A 10,869-nucleotide genomic window follows, 5' to 3' on the forward strand; every position below is an offset into this window, starting at 1 on the left:
TGACAAAATTGTTTTCTGCCTGTCATGGCCTAGAATGCCAACACTAATGACCAAATCTCTCCCTAGTAGTCTAGCGAATCCCAGATGCAGTTTTCCCTCTCTTTTCTCCTCGCCTTGTTCACCCTGTTGGATGCTCCAAAACTGGTGGGAAAGAAGGAAAGGGAGTGAGAGAAAGATGGAGGAGAAGCCTCTGTAGAGGGCTGCTGCTATGATCCATCAACAGGGCCAACGGATCTGACCTGACATGGACTCATAGACATGTATGGGCCCAAAGGTAGATCCACGTAGTTTTTTAAATTTGCCTACAGATCTATAATTAAAGTTTTATCCGACCTAAACCTTACCTAACTTACTCGCACATATATTGGAGAGTGGATTTTTTCTTGTCGTTTCGGTTGAACTTATATATACTAGAGTAACTTGAGTCTCAATCCATCCCAAAATGACATTCTATACGGTATCAATGTATAGCCTTATTCTTATATTTCTCGCATTTTTATAAAACTTATCAGATATACCCTATATTATTATTGTACATTTTTAAGAGTTGGGATCCTTACCAGTATGTATATGAACCGGAGAGGGCCAGTTTTCTGATCGTAGCTATCCCCTTATAAATTATCACGATTGGACAACCGGCCCTCTCGAGTCCATGTATGAAGAAGATCCCAACTCTATTTTTAAGTTTGAAAAATTGTGTTTTAATTAATTGCGCCTCGTGGAATCTTAGACTCATAAGTGGATCTGATTAGTATTTGATCCAATCAGATCCGGTCATTACACAATCCAAATGTTGGATGGGTAGGATTTGGCTCAAAAATGTAGGCATGAATACCCAACTGATCCAAGTCCTAGTAGCGAGGTACCCAGGTGCAAGCCAATCGACCAAACGCAGGATAAAGAATGTCTGGCCCAACCAGGACCCATTAGCCCAAACTCTCACATCCTGTTGGGCCTCCATTAGCATAATTTAAAACAATGGCCCGCATGCCTGGTTTCATGCGTGCACGTCGTGCTTGAAATGGGCCACGCCTCATCTTTTACGATGGTGGTAATTTATTTGAAACAAATCAGACAAAAAAATGGCTTCACCACCTTTCAGCTTGTTATAATAATCTAATGCAAATCAATCCAATCTTAACTAAACTAATCAACGATCCTTGTTTGAAATTACGAGTTTCCGATTTCTGATTTCAAGGTCCAGTCCATTACCAAATTTCCTAATCTTAAGACATCTTCGTAGTCCAATAACTAGTTATATCCACGATAATCCTAAACCTAGATAAGTTCTAAAATTCATCAAATGTAGAAAGATAATTTGTAGAAGTTAGAAAAGCTGCTGCAATGTGATTCCGGCAAAAATGTTATGAAACATGGACCTTGGACCCCCTCCCAAAAAAAATCATATATTACCTTTATCTTTTTAAGCTATTCTAGTACTTTTGCATGTTTTCGTAATTCAACCTTATTGATTCAATATGGATAAGTTTGTTTATAAGAAGCTTTAAATTCTAATTCATATCCATAGCTTTGAAGCAAGATCCGCTTGTTCAAAGAGTGCTAAAGGGACTTTATGTCAGAGGAGAGGTTAAGACTCCTTAGTCCTAGCATAAGTCATTCATAATCATTGCAGTAATTTAATCACGTTGGCTATTTTTAAATTTATTGCTTATAGGATGACTAAGAAATCAATTCTAACTAAACTGAATATAAAAATAAAAGGTTTTTAGACTGTGTGATGGAATAAAATTTCCTTTTAAGATGAAGCTATCGAGCCTACTTAGATATGAAGTTGATATTCTCACCATAATTAACAACTAATTTGTGGAAACTCAGTATTGATCTCATAGTAGCACACTATTTTCCTCCATTGGGTTCCTTTTTCTTTTATATATATATATATATATATATATATATATATATATATATATATATATATATATATATATTACTTCTAGATATTATGTGTGTGTGTGTGTGTATCAATTTTGAAAGAGTTAAATCCTAAAAACCACCATTCCATCTTTTTAGATCTCTAACACCTTGCAAATATGTAAGTAAAGCATAAACAGAATAACATATCATTAGCTTGAAGATTAGATTCAACAAGCTTTCTTCCAAATTTGCTTTCAAACTTGGATTCTTAAAAGTATTTATTGAAGACACACAAATAAGAAATTAATGAAAACAGCAGCAAGTAGAATATTTAAGTTTAAAAGAAAATTATGGTTTTAATTAAGTGTTCTTTACAAATGGGTAATGAGTTGATATATTCTTAATTATATGGTTGAAATATCCTTAACTATATGGTGCTAAGGGTGCGTTTCATTTTGCTTATTTTGTACAAAAAAAAAAAGAGCCTAAACATAAGTTTTTTTTATCTTCTCCTAAAAGTACTTATCTTCTCAATTTACCAAACACTCTTTTTTTGAAAAGTATTTGGACCTAAAAGCCAAAGTGCAATATCAGACATGTCCTAGAGTAAAATTTAAACATGCTCAAGGTACATGGATCCTCATAGTTATATAACACAAGTTATTCTTCTGATAGAGATATGGAAATAAAAATGCACGGGTCCATTCATGAGCAAAAGTGGACAAAAAGGTGAAAGAAAAGAACTATATATGAAATTTCAGAAAATAAAAGGAGAACAAGTTATGACCACCATGTGCATGTAATTTTCCAAACTAGATTAGATAAGTCACTTGAGGCTCAAAATTCTAACCAAGTAGCTACTAGATTTAATCAATTGAGATTCTAAACATGTCCCTCTATAACCACCAAAATCATGTTATCTCGTTCTTGAAAATGTCATATTAAAAGAAAATGCTTCCTCGACTTACAAACATGTTGTTTTTTAGACAATTATATTTATGACAAGGTCATGATGCATGCATCATATTGGAAAAACTATATAGATCCACTTATTGTGACACCCAACTCAGCTGAAGGTGGAGCTTGTCTTACTAGAAGCTTTTCATAGCATATTTGGGAACTTAGAGTTTGATTTTGGGTTTGCTAGGCCTACAGACATAGTAAGTCATGCATTACCATTGGCCTAAAGACTCTAAACAAACACACTGCAAAAATTCATGATAACTATGGAATCGAAAATAAATGGCTCTTCACCTTCAATAGCCAAACTTGCACGACTTGCTATAGTTCAAAAGCTCTCTATTGGATGGGCCACCGAAATTGTAGTCTATGCCAAATATTAGAAAAGATTTTGCTGTATGAAACATTTACCTTAAACTAAGGATGCAAACGCTGGAAACAAGTACGCATGAACAAAAAGTAATTCCATTAATCTATTATTTTCTATGGATCACACGATGTTTGCATCTATTAATTACCCCACCACTTTCAAATTTCAGTTGCCAACAAATGGTTGATCCTTGGATGTTGCCAAACTGCACATATAAGTTAACTCAACAAAATAATTGCATGCATCGTCTACACTGGTCGTGCCAAGATCATATATATGGTAAGAGAGAGATAATGAGATAATATGAGGTGCAATATTAAATATTACATGGGAAATGTAGGACCGGTGAAAGGAAAACCTGTTCAAAGATCATTTACCTGCATGAACCCACCGGATTCAAGAGATTTGCCTCAGAAGAATCTCTTAAGAAAGTTAGTGTTACGGCTAATACATACTTGTGACTCGTTGGAAGTAGTAGTTGTATGGCATGATAAATAACAAAATAATTTAGCACATAAAAACAAAGTAATGAAGAACACTTTCACCTTTTCCTATAAGCACGAGGCCACCACCACAATAGATCAAAGATTGCATCGTCAGTAAACTTAACCATAGTGAACCAAAGAAATAATTTTTTTTTTATTTGAATATGAAATCAATTGCTGTACATTAATTGCAGCAGATCTAAAGGCTTCAAAAGGATCCATAGCAAATAAGCACCCACAAAATAATACTTCCCTGTATTTAATTTCTCAGTATCCTTTTCTTTGTACTTTTTGGTGAAAAGGCAAGAAGTGAACAAGGGAAATATAACCAACAGAACAAAAAAAAAGGTGATATTTTGGAACCGGTCTTCTAATACCGATCAAATCCCAAATTCCCATGAAAAATAAGCATGTTAACCACGAAAGAGTTTTTTTTTTTTTTTTTTGGTACCAAGAAAGATTAAGAAGCATTTTTTTCTTAAGGAGAAGGGGAAAAAAAATTATTTTTTAAAAAAAAGAGATGCGATTCCTTCAAAAAGGTAATGATTCTGTCAGACTGGAAAAAAAGGGAAAGAAAGGAAGCAGAAGAAGGAATAAGAGTGAGGAGGTCAAAATCCACCATCATTGCACCAATCTGCTCCTCCCTCCTTCTTCTCCTTCTCTCACATAATCATCACAAAAGAACAAAAGAAGACTGAACAGTAGTAAATCACGATCCAAAACAAGAAAGAAGAGAACAAAGTCACGCGCGCGCACCTGCAGATAGATCCCTCAGACTGTTACTACTCGCAAGAAAAAGTCGGCGATCTGCCGATCTCGGAGGTGGAGATGATGGAAGCTGCGCTTGGGGGGAATGAAGCCTGGTCCGAGATTTCTTTCACTGGGAGACATGAAGGGAGGGAAAGAAAAGATCTGCAGGGAGATAGACCTCGAGCCAGACAACATTCCCCTCAAAAGAAAAGCTTCCCACTTTGTACCACTTCTCTCTAGCCTTTCTCTCTCTCCCCACGAGTCTCAGCTTCTTTCATGGGGGATATGGAGATGGAGATGTGGGAGATGGGAAAGGGTGGTGATGATAAATGGAATGATTACTTTTGGGGAGAGGAGAGTAAGGGGCGTTGGGTGGAGGGATGGGGAGTGAGAAGAAGAGATAAAGAACAATAAAGAGGGGGGTGTGGAAAGAAGTAAAGACAAAACAGAGCTGCAGGGCCCGACCCTACAGCTGTGATTCCAGAGATGACCACGACTTCATGCACACCCTTCTCTTCTTCTCACCCTTCTATCTCCTTCATAGGTTGGAACTGCACACCTTCATCACCGTCCACTGGAATCTAATACCATCCGAGGGTTCCGACAATGGATGTTATCTTGCTGATTTCTCGTTGTAGCTAATGGTTAGTGATTTCAAAACAAAAAAATAATAAATATTTTAATATTCTCTTCAAAAATATTTTTTTAGTATATGAACACTAGCTGCTAAGGTTTGCTCTAGTTCTGGATGGGCGCCCAAGTTTATATTTTCATAGTCTTAACTTCTTTTGACTTAAGAGCTTTAAGGTTGGATTGGGAGCAAAACAACACACTGTATAGTTTACATTTCAGTTGCAAGGATATCATATCAAGTTTGCGAGCTAGATCCCAGATGAATCAACTCGGACCTAATTTAAGTGCCCGCAAGACATTTCCTGTGTAATCTAAGTGCATTAATATGGTGTAGTATATGACTCAGGTTACATGTTGATGGATTTTGCAGGCAAGTGCAAGTAGGTCTAGAACTCCTTGTAGTGGTTAGGTAGTAAAACCAATTGGTTTCAAATATATTTGGAATGGTCATAACATTCATAAATTATGATAGCATATATGTTCTTGATAGTTGACAGACTTAAAGATCATGCAGAGCTTATAGTCATGTAAAATTTCTACCCTAAAAAAAAAAAAAAAAAGAGGATAAAATCATGTAAATTTTTTAAGCTAACTGTCTAATGGTCCGACTATGTAATGACTTTATACGTGATGATGGTGTGAGACAATGTGAAAATAGTTCCTTAGTTTTAAAAATAGATATGAAATGTTTTAATAGTCTCTTCAATAGAAAACTTGCCATGTCAGTGCAAACGAAACAGTAGTAGGAAAATGGCCTTCCATATGCAGTTTTATCTGCGAAAAAAGCCCCTCTCTAATTGGCAGCCTACAAGTGGAATGCCACGTTGGCTTATAGTGCATGCACGTGCGCATTGGAGTGCCCAAACAAGTTAGTAGAATACAGCTGTGCGGTTCTTACCTCCCTTTCCATCAAAAAAAAAAAAAAAAAGAAAAGTTAGTAGAATACATATTTTATCGTTTCTAACCTGAAAATCCAAAATTCCCAAATCTAGTATTTAGACAAGAGAAGTCTATGGGACCAATCCTTTTCATTTGTGCCTTGAGGACTGAACATAGAGCTCCTCTCGTATTTGTTTTTGTAATTCTTCCCAAAATTTTCTTCTCACATACCACATGCCACCTCCCGTTTTTTTTTTTTTTTTTTTTGCTAATTTAATTAACTACTTATAGCGAACTTGGGCTTCCCTGGTGGTCAGAGCCCTCTTCTTGGGTGGTGCACATCTCCTATGATTTCGACTTGGACAATTATAGTATGGCTGGTTCTCCCTCCTTTTCTCTCTCTCTCTCTCTCTCTACAAAAATAACTATTTATAGCAAATCTATGTATAGAGTTTATACAAGTATAATCGATGATCAGCATCAGTTCCTCTCTCACCATGTCTATTTGTTTGGTTTCTCCCCTCTAAAAACCTAAACTAATTAAAGAGAAGACAGGAAAGGAGTCTTGAGTTTGCTTAGGCCCATTCCTACCAGCTTGATCAATCTCTAGTCCAATCCAACCTAATGAAATTTATAGATTACCCAGGTCTCACTACACCACACATGAAATTTATAGTCACGCAATTCCCAGTTTCGCATATAAAAAAAAATGATGATAGTAATAAGGTAACATACAACGGTTTGGACATGAAGAATTCAACCTACCCGACCTGAACAGGAACACGAGCTTAACTGTATATATATCCAATAACCCAACCCCTCAAAATTTATCTGACCGCCCAAACCTGACTCAAGGTGGCTTGGCCATTGCAGTTTACGATTGAAATGGGCACTTGCCATTCCTAAAGTTTGCTTAATCATCAAGCTGATGGGTAAACGCATCATTTCTACCATGACGCAGTAAAATTAGATGTTATCTTACTTTCTTTAGATTCAACAACTGATATTTGAGATTAATGCAAGAAGAAGTTAGAAGTGCTTCATAACTCGAAAAGTTGTTGAAGTCACTGCCTCCGAAATTTTACATGATCGTTTAATGTAGCCTCTGGGGAACTTCATAACTTCACCACCACCGCACATGAAAACCTTTATTGTGGATATTTTGCCTAAGTATCCAAATGACAAAGTGGATGAGTAGTTCGTTTATTTCAAAACCATCTTCTAGTCAGAAAACTATGAAAGACCACACTTCGATTCCCTCTCTTCAATAAACTAAGCTCATGTATTTATAACAACTGCATGCAGAAACGGACAAGTTATTGCTCAAACTTGAGACATAAAATGAGAATAAATCCGTTAAACAGAAAACGTTCATTATCACCTCAAGTTATTTACTATCAATATCATCAATAATTGCCTGCTTTGTTTGACAACATCTCCTATAAAAGTCCTATTTGACAGGACACCACTTACTGAAATAATGTGCGATGGATTTCTTCGATCAAGAAGGCCGGCGTCATATTTCTTATCCAAACGTAGATAGAACTTGTCCTTATCTCCATAAGGTGATGGTTTCAGTTCAACTAGGCATTTTGTTGCTGTGGCTCAATATTTAGTGGGTCTTCGGCCACCAAGCATCTCTTTTATTTTATTCCTTTTTCCTTTTTCTTTTCCTTTTCTTTTCTGGAATGTATCTGCACCTGGTAGTAGACTATCATCGATAAGATAGAGCCATCAAAGAAGCCCACTAGTCAAAAGATAACACATCAAAGATACCAAACCCAAACACCCCCCCCCCCCCCCCCCCTCTTCAAAAGAAAAAGAAAAAGTGACAATGTCATTGAGAGAGAAGCAACAACTATGTTTCGTGGATAAGTAATAGGAAGATCTTGAAACAGACAGGCTCAATAGCTTTTCAACCTTGTTTATATATGGCACTCCTGCAGCGTTCGAAAGAGTTGAAAGCGAGACGAGCATCACACAAACCACTTGTCCTGATTGCTGTACCATTCCAATTTCTTGTGCGGGTGTGGAGTTGCCATCAAACATGGGAAAGTTGTGGGCACGAGACTCCCAAAGGTAAAAAAGCACCAAAAGCCAAGATAAAGTTGGATCTTCCCCAAGCCAAAAGGCATAACCTGCAACCCAAGAACTAGCAGTGGGTGAGAGAAAGTTGTAACTGGTAATTATGGCTGATTGATTTCCAGATTCCGGAGATGGGTGCATTAAAACCTGGGAACTGTTTTACCTCCTAAAAGTAGTTGCGAGGGGGGTGGGTTCTCGGAGGGCAAAGGCAGCCTTAGAAAGGCTGTCAGGTGATGGGATCCAATGCATGGGACAGCTGACGTTGGTCTCTCTGGCTGAAGGGGGTGGTGGAGACAGACATTTGGATGTAGCTTCCTCTTTTTCCTCTCCGGCAAACCCTAGACCACCCCTCCCTACAAACCCTACAACTCCTAACCATGTCGATTCTCAGCCACTGGATGACAGCAGCTGAAATGACCATTCCCACGAGCTACGGGACAACACCACACGTGTCTCCGTGGCTTTGATCGCTGCTCTTGCCCAGGATAACCACCGTCCGACCTAATCTTCTTGCTCTTCTAAATGGAGTAGTCTCTACTCTCAACAAAGCGAGATTAATGCCACGCAGCAGAAACAAAAAACAGCAGCGAGAAAACAACATATCAGCATTAATGATGGTAACCGCTCAAAGAGAAGCCGAGATTAGAGCATACAACCTGAGGCTTTCTACTAGTTCTAGGGTGCAAGCAGAACCCATCCGCTGTAAACTTCAGAACCCCATGAATGCAAGGCATCAAATAAGTAATATGGAATCTTTTATACTTGGCGACAGCTAAAGCATACGGTGAATTCAAATGCTTGAAAGAGAAAAAGGGTGACAAGAAAGAAAAAGGATAACTTAGCAATTTAATGAGTGAGATATGTGGATCAAACAAGGTAAAGTGTTGAGCTAGAATAGTGCTGCTCATCGTCAAAACTCAAAACTTATGTAGAAAACTTATGATATAGAAAGATACTAGTAAGGATTCGAGATGTGCAGTATCCATTCCAAAGTAGGAATAATGAGGTATTGGTGTTGACTTGGTCGATACTGGCTGCCAACAACTAATCCCATCCATGCTTGCAGCCAAATTGAATATTTCCATCAAGAAAAAGTTGTGTCCAAAAAGCGAAAATACTGTAAAGAGAAATGGAGGATGGGAACAAAGAGATCGATCTCTTACACATGGGACATGTATCAGAGATATTATCGGATCCAATACTTGCCTCGCGAAAATCTAAACCAGAACTGCATGCATGTGACTCCTTAAACATGGCCGCATCGCATGATATATGTGAATCACGGTATGGCAAAGCGAACACATCAAAACAAAACAAAGGGTTAGAGACATAGAATACTTCCCTCTTTTCCGATCAAGGCGAGGGATCCATAACCATGGATCCGAGAGCACAAAACGATTCACAGTAAGATAAAAATAAGCCCTTAAAAGAAAGACCGCTCGGCTGGATTTTCGAACATTTTACTATTGAAATATGCTTTTTTTGATTTCGGCAAAAAAGGCAAGAAAAATAAGTACTGGAAATCAAACGGAAAAAAAAAGGGGGGGAAAAGGGAGCTAGATCTCGCATCCTGTCATGAATAAGCTTGGTAACTACGAAAGGATCAAGAAGCAGAGAGGGGGGAGAAAAGGAATGAGGGAAAGAGAAGATCCCTTCAAAAGTTATGATGAAAACCTTTTCGCGCATGCCCTTTTTCCTGTCAGACTGGAAAAGAAAGAAAGCAAGAATGGGAACAGAAGCAGAATGATAGAGAGCGCGGGAGTCCAAACCCATCATCATTACACCAATCTGCATCCCCGGTCCCTTCTCCCCCACATAACCATCCTGAACCCAAAAAAAAAGGAGAAGAAAATCCCAAGTCAGAGCCCAAAAACAAGAAGAAAAAAAAAACTGACAAACCAGAGTCATCGTACCTGCATATAGATCGAAGATTTCAGCCGATTCCAGAGTCGGAGATGATGATGGAAGCTGTGATTGGGGGGAATGAAGCCTGGTCCGAGATCCCTTTTTTTTTTCTCTCTTTACCACCAGATCTAAAGAAAAAAAAAAGCCCAAGAATTGGAGGCCTCGAGCCAGACAACATTCCCCTCAAAGACAAAGCTTCCTCTCTTCTTGTTTCTTCCCCCACAAGTCCCGGCTTCTTTCTAGGGGGGGAAATTAGAGAGAGGGAGGGAGAGAGAGAGATGGAGCTGAAATGATTACGTTGGCGGAGAGAAAGGGGGTGGGGAGAAGATAAAAGCCAATAAGGTGGAATAAAGACAAAAGGAGACGAGAAGCAGGTCCCGGGCCTCCAGCTGGGCCTCCAGAAATGACCACGACTTCATGCAACCCCGGCACCCACTCCCCTCCCTCCTCCATTTCTCTCTCTCTCTTATAGGCAGAGCCGGTTTGGGCGAAGGCGTTTATCAGCCGTCCAGATGGGGATGGACGGCGCAGAGAGAGAGAGAGAGAGCGCGGAGGAGGAGGAGGGGAGGCGGTGAGGGATGGGAGAGGGGGAGACACCGAAGCCCTAGATATGGGCGCGGAGGCGAAGAGGGGGAGCAGGGATTGGGGGAGTGGTTGAGTAAATGCGCGTCCACCCACCCCCGCGCGCGATCTCCTGTGCGCCCATTTGTTATCATTGCTGTTATGATGCCATAATTATTGGGGATTTACTATTCTCGGTAATATATATTCCGGATAGCCTTGCCATTGAATGCACGTGACCATCGGTGGAGTCATGGGCAGCAGCATTCAATAAGCGGAATCTGGACTAATGTCGGAATAATACATAGGTTCCGGTCTGGTTCTAGTCTTCTTGATGGCTGGTTTTGTTCGCGGGAAACATTTTCC

At 39.0% G+C, this 10,869-nt stretch overlaps 1 long non-coding RNA gene across 2 annotated transcripts; it reads right to left on the reverse strand.

Annotated features, from left to right (window-relative positions):
* Positions 1-731: 731 nt before the first annotated feature.
* Positions 732-10,630, reverse strand: LOC149768112 (uncharacterized). Of its 2 annotated transcripts, XR_016399910.1 has the most exons (3): positions 9,951-10,621; positions 8,201-9,861; positions 732-8,090 (listed from the first exon to the last, which is right to left on the reverse strand). It is a non-coding gene; the product is annotated as an uncharacterized LOC149768112 (long non-coding RNA). The 2 variants fall into 2 exon arrangements; XR_016399909.1 differs by having other exon boundaries at positions 732-9,861; positions 9,951-10,630.
* Positions 10,631-10,869: the final 239 nt, after the last annotated feature.

This window comes from Phoenix dactylifera, chromosome 3, assembly GCF_051530095.1.
Source record: "Phoenix dactylifera cultivar Ajwa chromosome 3, Ajwa_hap1_PhDact_Kaust_v1.1, whole genome shotgun sequence".
NCBI lineage: Eukaryota > Viridiplantae > Streptophyta > Magnoliopsida > Arecales > Arecaceae > Phoenix > Phoenix dactylifera.